A 13325-nucleotide genomic window follows, 5' to 3' on the forward strand; every position below is an offset into this window, starting at 1 on the left:
CACACTTTGCCAAGTGAAAGCCCATATTATTTAGGTTATTTTTTACATCCTTTCATTGCTATAAATTTTACTACATACAGAAGCTAGAGCAGGAGAAGGACTAAATGGTGGATTTTTTATCTTGACTTTTTGAAAAAAGGTTGGTTGGTTACTTGTCTTTTTCAGTGTTGCTATTATATGAGAAAGGGTGATATGCTGATAAAGAACACAGAATGCAAAATTATGGCTGTTACTTAGTGCTTCACACTGGCAGGGCTGTTACTTAGTGCTTCACACTGGCAGAGGAGAAGATAGTGTGGAACAGGGACATTCCCAGCCTGAGAGGAAATTCATTGACAGGCACCCTCTAAGTTTAAAGTGCACATTGTTTGTGCGGTGAAAATGGCATTCCCATAATGTCCCTAATCTGCTTTATAGCTTCTGGAAGTAAGAAGCTTGTAAATAGTCTTGAGTAAGGCTCTCACTGTGCATCGTCCATAGTGTATCTGCAGACTGTAGGATCACGCATCCTATTTCTCTTGTCTGCACAACACTCAAGACTTCACTCTCTCTTTAACCCCTCTGAATTCACTTTACAATATTGGGCTTTCTTCATTTATCTTTGAGTAAAATTGCTCGTGTAATAGTGGTGAGGGGCTTCGGTCCTGTAATTTCTAGCTGCATTAAACACTGTCTCAATCTTGTTGCTTATGCTGGTTATTTTTGAGGAATTGCTGAGTGCTTTTAGTACCGCTCTTTGAAATCAAAAGAAAGACAGTTCTCTCCTGGATACAACTGTCATCAGTGCTTAGAAATTTTTCATTGTTCTCTTTCAGAACATGCTGTCTTTCTCACTTTTTTCATTTATTGTTGGCTTTCCTTTTGACAGAATTTTTTCTTTTATTTAATGGTGGTTAATCAAGTAAATAGAAGACTCTTTAAATAGCATATTTTATTAAAAGAAAACACCTAATTAACTTATCCTCCAGTTATGTGCTCCAGTAATCCTTTAGTGCAGGCTTCTTAAAAATTTTGTTAATACAGATAGGAAGAACTAACATAAATTAGAAATGTCAGGTGATTTTTGAAAGAGATTTTTTTTCCCCTGTATTTTAAAGGAGCCTATGTACTAGTTCTTTATTGTACGTCTTGTGTATTTCTTTAACTTCATTATCTAGGAGCTGTTCTTAGTGGGGGCCTTTAAAAGTAGGGGCAGCTACTTAAGTTTAACTGGATTGAGTAAAGTATTTGCCACAAATGTAAAGTCATTATCAATTCATCTAACTTCCCTTATAAAACATTAAAAAAAAAAAAGCTAGTATTGGTTCTTGTGTATATTCCACTAAAACACAAGGGTTATGAACTACATACTTGAAGAACAGGAAGCTAAGTACAGTGCTTCACAAAGATATTCAAGTGGGGAAGATATTTATTTCAGTTTAAAATATCCTAAAATAAGGTAAATATCCTAAAAATAAGGTAAATATCCTAAAATATGAAGAAGAAGGAGACTAAATTAACAAAGGTGAGCAATAGTAACTCCTTCTGTGATAATTTGATTCCCCTTGAGTGTACTAGAACTTTTAGATGCTTTCAACACTGCTCAGACACAGCATGGAAGTGTGCAGAGAGCTGTAAGCTTTTGATTGAAAGCAAAAAGGGACAGACAGAAACTCAAGTCTAGCAGGGAAAATAGAGGCATTCAGGACAGCAAATCTGGAGCAGATGTAGGAGGAAAACAGACTGGCTAGAGAAGATAACTTAGAGAGCTCAACTATTTAAGTGAAGAAGAAATGGGTAAGAGCAGGCATTTTGGGGCTAAAGTTAGTGATAAACTAGCTGGGAATAAAGATAAGGGGCAGCTCTTTGACAGCTGACTGGGAAAGCAGGTAGCTGAGGAGGTACAGATTGCTGAGGGAGCCTGCATCGTGTATTCAGATAAATAAGGCATAGGAAGGCAAGGGCAGAATTGTGGTGAATGTGCTGAAGGGTTGTATCCACTGAAGTTCACTTTCTTTCTGAGCTCTGAATGGACTATGAGACTTCAGAGACTTAGGGTTCTTCTCTTGTCAGAAAACTGCCATTGAAGGCAGCTTTCTGATCCCTCTGCTCTATTTTCAATACATTTTATAGTGAAAAGAGCTATATCCTCTTTGCCAGATTTTTGTCAAAATACAATCATTCCTTGTCACCATGTGTATTTCTGTGAAAGTTTGGACACTTGGAAGGTCTTCAGGTTCATTGTATTTTCTTCTTTCTAACTTGCCCAGACTTCTCTTTGGCAAGCCATCCAATCAATAAATTTGCTGTATACATAATGTGAGTATTCCCACTTAGCCACCCTAAGGCAGATTTTTGGTTTGTCAGTTTTGTTTTCTTCTGTTGTTCTGAACAATTAAAAAAAACTCTTCCACAAAGTGGAGCGACAGTCATTCTAGGATAGAAGTAAGAGAGACCTATTTTCCTAGGACTTCTGTCTTTCTTGAAAGTCATTATGTAGTGGACAGAATGGTGGATACTGGATCTAATTATTGCCCTAAGGACTTTCTTATTGTCTTTGTACTCCTTTGCAACACCAGGTAATTACTCAAGCCATACTTCTTACAAATGGTTAATAAATGCACTTCTCATTTTTCAGAGTAAGAGCTAGAAATTTCTGTAGAAATGTCTGGCAGAATTGCTGAGCACTTATAACTGAAGCCAATGGGAATGCTAGTTTGAATGGATGAAGTACCGCATAGCAATCACCTTCTGAAAAATTATTCACTAGAGTTATTAAGTTAGGTGTGAAAATTAATAGGAATTTTTTTCCTAGTCTGTCTATGCCTCAGTCAACTATTTGTAAAATGGAGTGATATCATCTTTCATTTCGCTGGCCGGTTTAAAGATTGATTAAGTTTTGTGAAGCAGTCCTCTGTTCTAGGAAGTGCCATAGAAAGTTCAAGACAAATGAATAGATTTAACAGGTTTGCCATAGGTTTTAACAGTTTTCAGCAAATATTGACCAGCTAATCATGAATAACTTTTCATTTATTACATGTACCAGTAGTACAGGGTTTCTGGGAGGGAGGGAGGGAAGGGAAAGGCAGTCTATTAGAAATTGCATAATTTATATACACAAGTGAAGTGAATTCATGGTTGAGTAGAGTACCCTAACAGCAATGGAGTTTAACTTCTTATGAGTTTGACTGTACAGCTTTATAATCACTTTCTTTTTGCTTTGTAAATGTAAACCTGTATTCAAAATGTAACTGTAAAAGCAAGTACTGTTTTAGGTGGAGGAAGTTGTTGTTTTATTGAAGATGGGAAAATTTCCATCCCCTACTATTTATTCCTCTAACTTTTCACTCATCTGTGATGAATGAAATAATATATGAATATATGCATGACTAGTTTGAATGTCAACTTAGAAATGAAAAAACTCATTGCTTTATTTCTCCACTGAAACTTCATCTCTGACTGTTCTCATGTGACTCTCAGGCTGGGGCAGTGTTCTGAATGAAATCTTGATGTGTGATCATATACACTTTTCAGAATTCCAAATGTTACTCATTATTGCAATTCCCAGAAATGTGCTTAAGGGACAGGTAGCTCTTCAGCAATGCTCCTCCCAAAACCACAGATGATATTGGTGTGTATCTGGTCAACTGCATTTGGCATGTAGGCACGCTACTTTTAGTGTGCTTTGAACGGTGGGTAAAAGTTCTCTTACTGGACTCATCAGATTGCTGCAATTGACCAGCAGTGATAGTGCATCAAATGCTGTTTAGCATATTAGACTTAGAAATTGCTGGAATCCAACTTGATTTTTTCTGCCCAAAAATATGGTCCCCTTATTTTTATAATGAAAACAAAACCGATACAATTGATTTGGTTCCAAAGGTGTTGCAATTAAGTACCAAAATGAGCACTGGAATATGCTTTCTTCTCTAGGTGATTTGCAGGGGGTGCCTAATGTGCTTGCCTCACAGGTCATCTTGTTTCTCAGGTATACATTAGGGCGCATCTAAAACATCCTAACACTGGGTAACAGGTGTTATGTAATTAAAGTCAGCTATCTCTCTAGACAAATAATAATTCTCTTAATAATGAACATTGTAAGCTGCTGTACATTTCATCTAACAAATTCCGATTCTCTTCCACTTTACATATGCTTTCTTTAAGGGAAAAACAATCTCAAGTTAAATAGACTATGCACACGATATATTTCTTTATCTTCTTCTTGTGCAATTTCTTTTGAACTCCCTGTCTCACTTTGTTCATTGATGCTTAGTATAATTTTAAATTGACTTGTGGACAAATAGAATTTCGTGCTCCCTTTCCTTGCCATTTTTTGTAACTTTTTCAACAGTTCAGAGTTCTCCTGTATTTTTTACCCTCAGTCTTACATTTTTGCCATTTATTCAAAGTTTAAGAAGAATTTTAATTTTTACAAATCAGATTATTTCATCATTTTAATATTAATATTGTTGTTACTATTTAATGTTGGGGGAGAGTCTGTTGTGTTGTTAAATAATTTATGCTAAAAAGTCAAATAAGTATCATATAGATTATAAGAACTGATGATGAAAGCAAATAAAAATGGAAGTAAAACATTTTCTGCTGATGTGGAACCTAACAGTTACCTGTTCAGATTTCTATCTGCAGAAAATATTTGTTAACTTACATCTCCAGCTTTATCTACCAGGCAAGATGTGCTATCACTGTTGGAGGCACAGTGAGCTTCTAACATAATAACTTTCAATGGGAAAATTAAAATAGGTTATAAAAATGTATTTTCTCTTACCTGATTGCTTAACAGTGCTTTGAATTCCAAGGCTGAATGTGAGATGGTCTAGTTTAGCTGGTGCGCCTCTATTCTGGGCATGTAGCAATTTCAGCCTGTGTTTTGTTCTGATGTTCATAGTTCAACAACATGAGCTGATTGCCAACAAACATTATTATTTTTATGTAAAGGGGGACAGTAAAATTGCATCTTTTTTTCTAAGAGTAAATCACAGACTGATCCATAGATAGCATTGCCGCAGTTTTGAAATAGTACTTCATAATCAGATTCTTTATGGAATGCATCTGAACACTCAAGAAGTTGATAACTGCAGCTCAGTAGGTAATTACACATGGTGTGCAATCAACTGATCAACATGATACAAATTATACTCTTACGCTGGTTTTAATCCAGCAATTTCTACTTTAATCAATGATATTATTATAATTTTACAGCAAGACTAATAAGACCAGGACTTGACATTTTTCATAAGCGAAACACTGAGTCACAAATTCACTCTTTGCTTTTGGTGTTAATTGTGTCGTAACAATGTTCAGTACTGACTGAGGGACTGCAGAGGTGCCCCCTTGCACAGCAGTAGAAGGTGATGACTGCTTAGTCCCACACCTTCCTTCGAAGGTGAATTTGTCCTTTACAGTGCTAATATGTCACTCCTATGTTTGTTCTTTTTGGCAATTCAGATTTGTGCTTTACCTTAAAATGGTAGACATAGACTTGTTGGATTGGGTCCAGAGCAGGGACACAAAAATAATCAGAGGGCTGGAACACCTCTCCTGTGAGGAAAGGCTGAGAGGGTTGAGGTTGTTCAGCCTGGCGAGAAAAAGACTCTGGGAAGACCTTATTGCAGCCTTTCAGTACTTAAAGGGGCTTATAAGAAAGATGGGAACAAACTTTTTAACAAACTCTGTAGCAATAGGACAAGGGATAATGGTTTTAAACTAAAAAAGGGTAGCTTCAAAATAGATAAAAGGAAGAAATTTTTTATGATGAGAGTGTTGACACACTGGAACAGGTTGCCCAGAGAGGTGGTAGATGTCCCATCACTGGATGTGTTCATTCAAGGGGGTTGAAGCAGATGACCTTTAAAAATTCCTTCCAACCCAAACTATTCTATGATACTGTTCTATAATTCTATTACTAGTCCCTGGGAAGTCCTTCAACTAGTTGCATTCTCAGAGTCAGCCCAAGATTGTACCTAAGGATCATATTGTCAGCATTTCCCTAGGCATTCAGAATAATACTGCTATTTTTCTTGTATTTGAGATGGTAGTTTTAGCTGTGTGTAAAAAATAGATTTTGCCATATGCAAAATCTAACATAACTTGCCACCCAGAACTAAGGAAATGTAAAGACCCAAGTACATCTTTGCAGACTGTCAGTCCCCTGTGGTTCCAGCTTGCCCTTATAGCATGTACCCACTGGAGAGCAAGTTACCTGACAGCTCTACTTCCTTTGAACTGCCAAGGAAAGCAGGAAGAGGAATGTAGGAGTACAGCCCAGAGTTAAGTTTTATACATACTGCATTGTGTGTTGTAACAAAGGCCGTTGCACTCTTCTTAAGGTTAACAACCAGGTCATCTTTACTGTCCAGAAGTACTGCACGGGCAGAAAACAGTACTTCAGCCATCTTTCCAGTATTTCTTCTTTGGAACAGTAGCTCCAGTTGTCTCCCAGTACATTGGAGGCAAATAGCTGGCCAAATAACTAAATTCCAGTAAACTGTCAAGCAGCTACTTATGTCAGATAACTGCTGCACATGTGTCTTCTTGTCTGACTACCCATGAGATTGCTCTGGAAATCTGATGAGTGCCAGAGGACACAGAAAACAGCTCTAGGAAAGAAGGGACCTAGACAACATAATTTTCCTGACTTTATTTGGTCTTGTTTATCCTCAGAAGTATCACAATTACCTGCAAACAAGAGTCTTTCCCTGTGGTAGCACTAGTTAATCTCTTTGAGAATTGAACAAAAGGTCCTGAGGAGCACCTGAAAGCCCGGCAATATGGAGGGATGACAAAGTCTGCAAGTCTTGGCCCTGGGTCATGCTTTTCTAGCCCACATATGGGCAACAGCATGAAACATGAGGTGATTTATCTGTTCCCATTATATTTAAGCCTAAAAATACTATAGCAGCATTCAAAAACTATTCAGAAGTCTTAAGCATTGAATTTTTTTCTTTTCATTTTTCAGGATGCTGACAGTCTCCCTGCTGATAGTTTGATAGATGGGATGTTTCTGTAACTTTCCATAGCAGATTATTCTACCCCTCTCTAGGCCCATTCTTCCCTCCCTTGATTTTTGTCAGATTTACATCTGTTTCTTTAGCAAGCTACTATAAATATGTCTTCAAGTCCATTTACAATATATGCTTAGTATCAGCTTCAGAACACAGAGCAGAATGCAAAATGACTGAACTATTTTGAATAAACAACTCTGGATTTTTAAATTCATCAGGATTCTTTTTTATTTCCTCTTTGGAGGATCCCTGTCTTTGAATGGTTTGTGCTATGTTTTGCTTAGGGATGTGTTTGCATAATAAGGGCTTTGATTTGAATAGGTGAATAGACCTGGGTGTTTCTGTTTTCCCACCATTTTCACAATTGTAGCAGGAAAAAAGGGCAAGGACAGTTTTAGTTGAGTAATTTAGCATATTTTCACATTGAGATTTAGTTTTGCTGGATAGTGTAAGACAATGCAACTCTGTAGATAGCAGAAAACGTGAAGTGAGAATGACGGGAAGAAAAAGGAACTTCAAGAAGATGATCTCTTGCAACTGCACAACAGCCAATAACTACAAATTAGTTACAGCTTGAGTGACAGACAAAAGACCTCAGGTATACTCTAAAAAGGAACTGTAAAAAAAAGCTGCATATTTAGTTGCTCTGACTGTCATCTTTGTGTAATAGACTCAGAGAAGTGTGTGGTCATATTGTACTGATATTTTCTTTCCTTTTTCTGTCAACACTGTGATATTCAGGATTACATGGCTGCAACAATAGCTGCGCGAAACATCTAGTGACCTAAGAGAGCAGTTTTTCTTACTGAATTTTACTCCAGTAAAATTCCCTCGCACCTTAAATGATTGTTGAAGATGCATTTAAAATAAAATCTTAACTCATCAGAGGTTCTTCAAAAAGAGGTTGAGTTCTCTGCTTTTTCATTGCCCTTCTGGAGAGGTGTGATGACTAAGTGACATACTATAAACATAGCTAAAAGGAATCAGTTTTGGCCATCTATTCTCCCTGAATGATTTTGAGTTGAATATGACAAGAATTTGAGGGAACAGACAGAAATTTGAGCTTTGACATCCAAGTATAAACATAGATAAGAAAGGAGAGTGACAAGTTTTCTTAAACACATCTCATCATTTATCCTTTGTGTCTCTTTTTGTCAAGACATTGTTTCCTCTGTCTGAGCTGCATATGCTTGTCTTTCACTGCCGAAAATGGAGTTCTTCATAATAAATTCATGTTCAGGGTCCTGAACCTGGAGAGGAATAACCCCCAGCTCAGGCTGGGAGCTGACCTACTAGAGAGCAGCTCTGCAGAGAAGGACCTGGGAGTCACCAAGACTGGGTGACAAGTTGACTCTGAACTGGCAGTGTGTCCTTGTGGCCAGGAGGGCCAATGGTGTCCTGGGGTGCATCAGGAAAAGTGTGGCCAGAAGGTCGAGGGAGGTGATCCTGCCCCTCTGCCCAGCCCTGGTGAGGCCACATCTGGAGTGCTGTGCCCAGAGTACAAACAGGCTCCAGAGTACAAAACAAGGGTCTAGTGGAGAGGGTCCACTAGCAGAGGTAACAAAGATGATCAAGGATTTGGACCATCTCTCTTATGAGGACAGACTGCAGGAGCAGGGCCTGTTTCATCTAGAGAAGAGAAGACTGAGAGAGGATGCCATTATTGCAGATAAATATCTCTAAGTCAGGTGCCAGGAGGATGGTGCCAGACTCCTTTTCGGTGGTGTCCAGTGACAGGACGAGGAGCAAGGGCCATAAATGAAAACAATGGCCATAAAACGAAGCACAAGAAGTTCCACCTTAATGTTCAAGGTGGAACTTCTTTCCACTCACAGTGCCAAAGCACTGGAACAGGCTGCCCAAGAAGGTCGTGGAGTCTCCCTCTCTGGAGACATTTAAAACCCTCTAGGATGAGTTCCTGTTATGACCCTTCCGTGGCAGGAGGGTTGGACTGGATGATCTCCAGAGATCCCTTCCAACCCTAACAATTCTGGGATTCTGGGGTCCTGGGAGTTGTACTTTGGGTTAGCTCTGACCCGATGCCACAGACCACTTCCAGGTACAGAATGAGATGCATTAGGTGTAGTCAGGGAGTGGAACTTCCGGTGCTGGTTCATTTGATTGGGATCCTGTTCACACTCCCTGAGAGGCTTCACAGTTTAAGATATCCTGGGAAAGGAGGATGATAAGGAGATTGGCTGCAAAAACACCCTTCTGAACAAAACAGACTGTAGATGCGCTGTTTTTTTCTCTTGTTTTACTCTAAAAGCTCGAAGTTATAGAAACAAGTTGATATACATTTGCATCCTCAGTTTGTAGCTTGCAACTAACAGCTGACAGAAGCTTAGGGCACTTCTGTTGCTTAATTTTAATCTTCAGTTTAATTTGCCAGGGAAACGTTGTACTTTTTGTCTGCAAGATTTTCAGTGTGAATTTATCAGTGTTTGCAGGAGCAACAAACTGAATCAAAGAATTTTTACTAATTTTCTCTAATGTCTTACAAAGTACTTTTACAGCTGTCACTGTTAAAAATGGAAATTTATTGAGAACAAGCCCTCACAAAATCTTAAAAATTGAATTTATTTTCTAATTTAAAAATGAGGAAATATTGCCATGTTGTATTTCAAATTGAAGGGATACATTATTGATATGCCTGGTGATACAAGTTGTTCAGAGACCACTGGGAATGTTCATTCCACACAATCAATCTTTCCTACCTCAAATCTTTGAATACCGTGACAGCTTAGATCTAGTTGTCAGGTAGTAGGCAGTGACTCTTTTTGGTTCCTCTTCTGCCATGCCATAAACCATTGGCTATGTAGACTTTAAGGAAATGGATAGTTTACCCATTGCTCTTCTGAAGGTTGGAAAAGGGATCTGCAGGCTTTGTTTCTCCTGTAGTGACATCTTCTCACACCATCTTTCTTTCTCATGGGTTGGTGGTATCCAGCAGGATTGTAATTTATGAGTTTTTTCAATCTTAAATTGAGTATAACTGTCAAGCTCTGGTGCTCTTAGAGCCAGTAAACAACGTAGGCATTTCTGTATTAATTTTTCAACACATTATTATGATGTTACTTTGCAGTTTAGCAGCATTAAGGGTCAGAGTTTGACTCCATGTTTTATGTGCCTTTTTATTTTTATGTCACTTTTACCAGTCTATTGAATTGGAATTAATGAGGATTGAGAATGCATCTAATGCATACTTTGTAGCAAACTGCTGAAATTACTGCTCAAGTAATTTGTTGCCCACTATAAGTTTTTACTGTATCAGCTCTGTTGTATCTAGTGCTTATAAGTTTAATCGTTTTGGTAGACTGCACTGAGGTTCTCTGACGAAAATGAAGAGAGTGGTGTAGAGCAAATACACCATATTTCTCCTGGTTAGTGTGAACCCACATTTTCTATGTTCTGGCAGCTCAATTACTCCTTTACTACCATCATGGACTGTTTTTTGGGGTAGTGGTTGGTGGTAGTGGTGGGTGTAGGGGTGGGGTGTATTTTTGAAAATATTCAGGTGCAATAGTGTGGGTTTTTCTCCTGCTTTTCCTTTTTGATACTTTTAAATAAAAATTTGCTTAGTGTTAACAGCTGTCTCCTAAACTGATAATAGGAGCCGGAAATACCTGGTGCTAGCCTTAATTACATGCTCCAGGCTCTCATCTTTTGCACCAGCTCTGTCAAATGCAGACTATATTCTGTCTGAGATAGGAATGTTTAATCAGATAGATGTGAATAAAGTCAAGCTGAGGAATTTGCTCTACTGATTTCTTTGAATGCATTGGAAAACTCATCTGGGCAACTTATCTGTCATGCAACTATAACTAGACAAATGATCTTTGTACTCCTACGGGGCTGGATTGGTGTGCTGGTTAGGCCTTAGCAAAATGTCTTTCAATAGCTTGTGGTTATTTTCAGTTAATAATGGCTTGCCTCAAATTATTTGTCATACTAATTGCCCTTTCTTTGCCCTCTCTTCAAAAAAGCATGTTGGCAAGTTTAGTTAGTAAAAATACACAGATTATTATAGACTTATTTTAAAAATCGCCCTTCTTTTTGTGTTGCATTTCTTACAACAGCTATAGTAAGATTTGATGGTGAAATGCAGATAAGAAAATAAATTAGTTCTTTTCTATGAAAATATTAGGGATATGAACAAATCCTATGTTCCTATAAAATGCTATATATTCATATTAGGAATAATAACATTACAGATCATGACATGGCCTAGTAGACTAACTGGAAGTGGAAGCCAAGCACTGCTGAGAAGAAGGGGTGTAGAAAACATAAGGGACAGTCAAATTAACCTCCTGCTGACACAGAGAAATACACAAAAATAAGATCTACATATTTTGGCAATTTACATTAGAAAACTGACTTTTCTGGCTTCCCACTACCCTCCAGAAAGGCTGTTTCAGAGTCTTCATTAGCAACTGTGTTCAGGTTTTCAGGTTTTCATTCCCACTTTATAAGCTTCTGTCCTTATGTTAGTATTTTCTCCTATTTTCTTTCCCTTCTTTAATATTATCTAACCATGTATTTCTAAAAATGTATTTCTAAAGAATAACCATGCTACATTTCCCTTGTTTTGCTGGGCTAAGCAAGCCAGTTTTCTTCTCATCACCTCTTTTATAACACTGGCAATTTTTGTTTTTCTAGTCATCATTGGAACGTGCTTCCACATGTTCTCTGGTATGAGTTCATTTCATATATTTTTTTTTAATATGGATAATTGGCATCAGATGGCATGTGTCAGATGAAGAGTCTCCCATACAAGGGATTTTGTAAAAAGGCTTTAATAACTGTCCTCTTCTATAAAAACACTGCTCCCAATGTACCTTAAAATTGCATTTGCCTTTTTCAGAGCAGCATCATGCCAGTGATTTATAGTCAGCCTGTGATCAATAAATACAGCCAGGCCTTTTTATCATTTTTAGCTGATGTACTCTCATTCTGTATCATGGATTCATGTTAATAGCCCCTTGCCCTTGTTCTATTATACTTCATTCCATTTCAATTACAACTTCAAAGCCACCTAATTTTTCGTGGATAATATTCTGTTCCTCCTCTATATTGATGTCTCCCAGCTTCATGTGATCATCCATTTTCATCATAGCAAGTCTACTCTGAGCTAAAGCTATTTAATAGAAGCATTATATGTAAGACTTAACCACAAGGACTTCTGCTTTTCTGCATGACATTACTAAGTTTGCCCTCACGTTGTCGTTTAGCTAGTTTCCTACTCAATTCTGTGAACCTTCAGCAACCTTGCATGTTTTATTTGTAGTTATCATATATCCAGTGTTAATTTAGTATCTAAGGTTAAACAGTGAAGGAGAGACAAACAAGTAAGTCCACAGGGGAAATGACAAGTTTTCTAGGTTGCGACAAACTCCGTACAACTGCTTTAGTTCCTAAAGAAAGTCTCCTTATTTCCATCATTGCTAAGGCTGGTTATGTTTGCCGCCATTCTTTTTGGTAGTTTTGTTTTTGCCAGAGGATGCTGATGTTTTAAAGCACATTTTGTGATGTCCTGTGTCCCCAGACAGCAGCCAGGCACCAGCACAACCACTTGCTTACTCCCCTGTTCTGTGGAATGGAAAACACAGAAAGATGGCAAGAAGAATCGTGGATCAAGATAACACCAGTTTAATTGGTGGAGCAAAAGCTGCACACACAAGCAAAGCAAAAAGAGGAATTTATCCACTACATCCATGGGTGTTTTAGTCACAGATCCAGAACGAAGCACTGCTGTGGAGAAAAGTGCAGCAAATGCATGCAGAGGGAAAAATTGTATAAAATTATGTATGTTTTTTTTCCCCTACAATATTTGCCCATCTAATTAGTCTATCAAAAAAAAAAAAACCAAAAAAAAACCAAAAAAAAACCAAAAAAACAAACCAAACCAAACCAAAAAAAAAAAAACCAACCAAAACAAAACAAAAACAAACCATCAAACCCAAACCAAAAAACCCCCCAACAAAACTCCCAGATATTAGAGCAATATGGGAGTGCCATATTCCAGCAAGTGGAAAGGGAGATACCAATCTACAGGAAAGCTTAGACCTTAAAATCAAAAATTTTTGGTATACTTACACCATTTTTTCCTCTTTTTTTTTAGCCATGATTGCTGAGACTGTCTAAAGAATGATATTATAATGAAATGCATGTGGTACTTATTTCAGCTTCCAATAGAATACAGTTCAAGTTATGGACTGTCTATGTTTGACTATACATAGTTTGTGTTCTCTGTCTTAGTTGTTTCCCATTTCACCATTAAGTTTTAGACCTTTATTGTGCTTCACTTGACTATCAGTGAAAACA

The 13325-nt window shown here is 37.7% G+C and overlaps 1 protein-coding gene across 1 annotated transcript in view; it reads left to right on the forward strand.

The window, feature by feature from the left end:
• CNTNAP2 (contactin associated protein 2) overlaps positions 1–13325 on the forward strand; it is a 1035266-nt gene that overhangs the window by 192536 nt on the left and 829405 nt on the right. The window lies entirely within an intron of this gene.

The sequence above is a fragment of the Corvus kubaryi genome, unplaced genomic scaffold (assembly GCF_017639235.1).
Source record: "Corvus kubaryi isolate FWS band 111438036 unplaced genomic scaffold, C.kubaryi_AGA036_p1.0 37398, whole genome shotgun sequence".
NCBI lineage: Eukaryota > Metazoa > Chordata > Aves > Passeriformes > Corvidae > Corvus > Corvus kubaryi.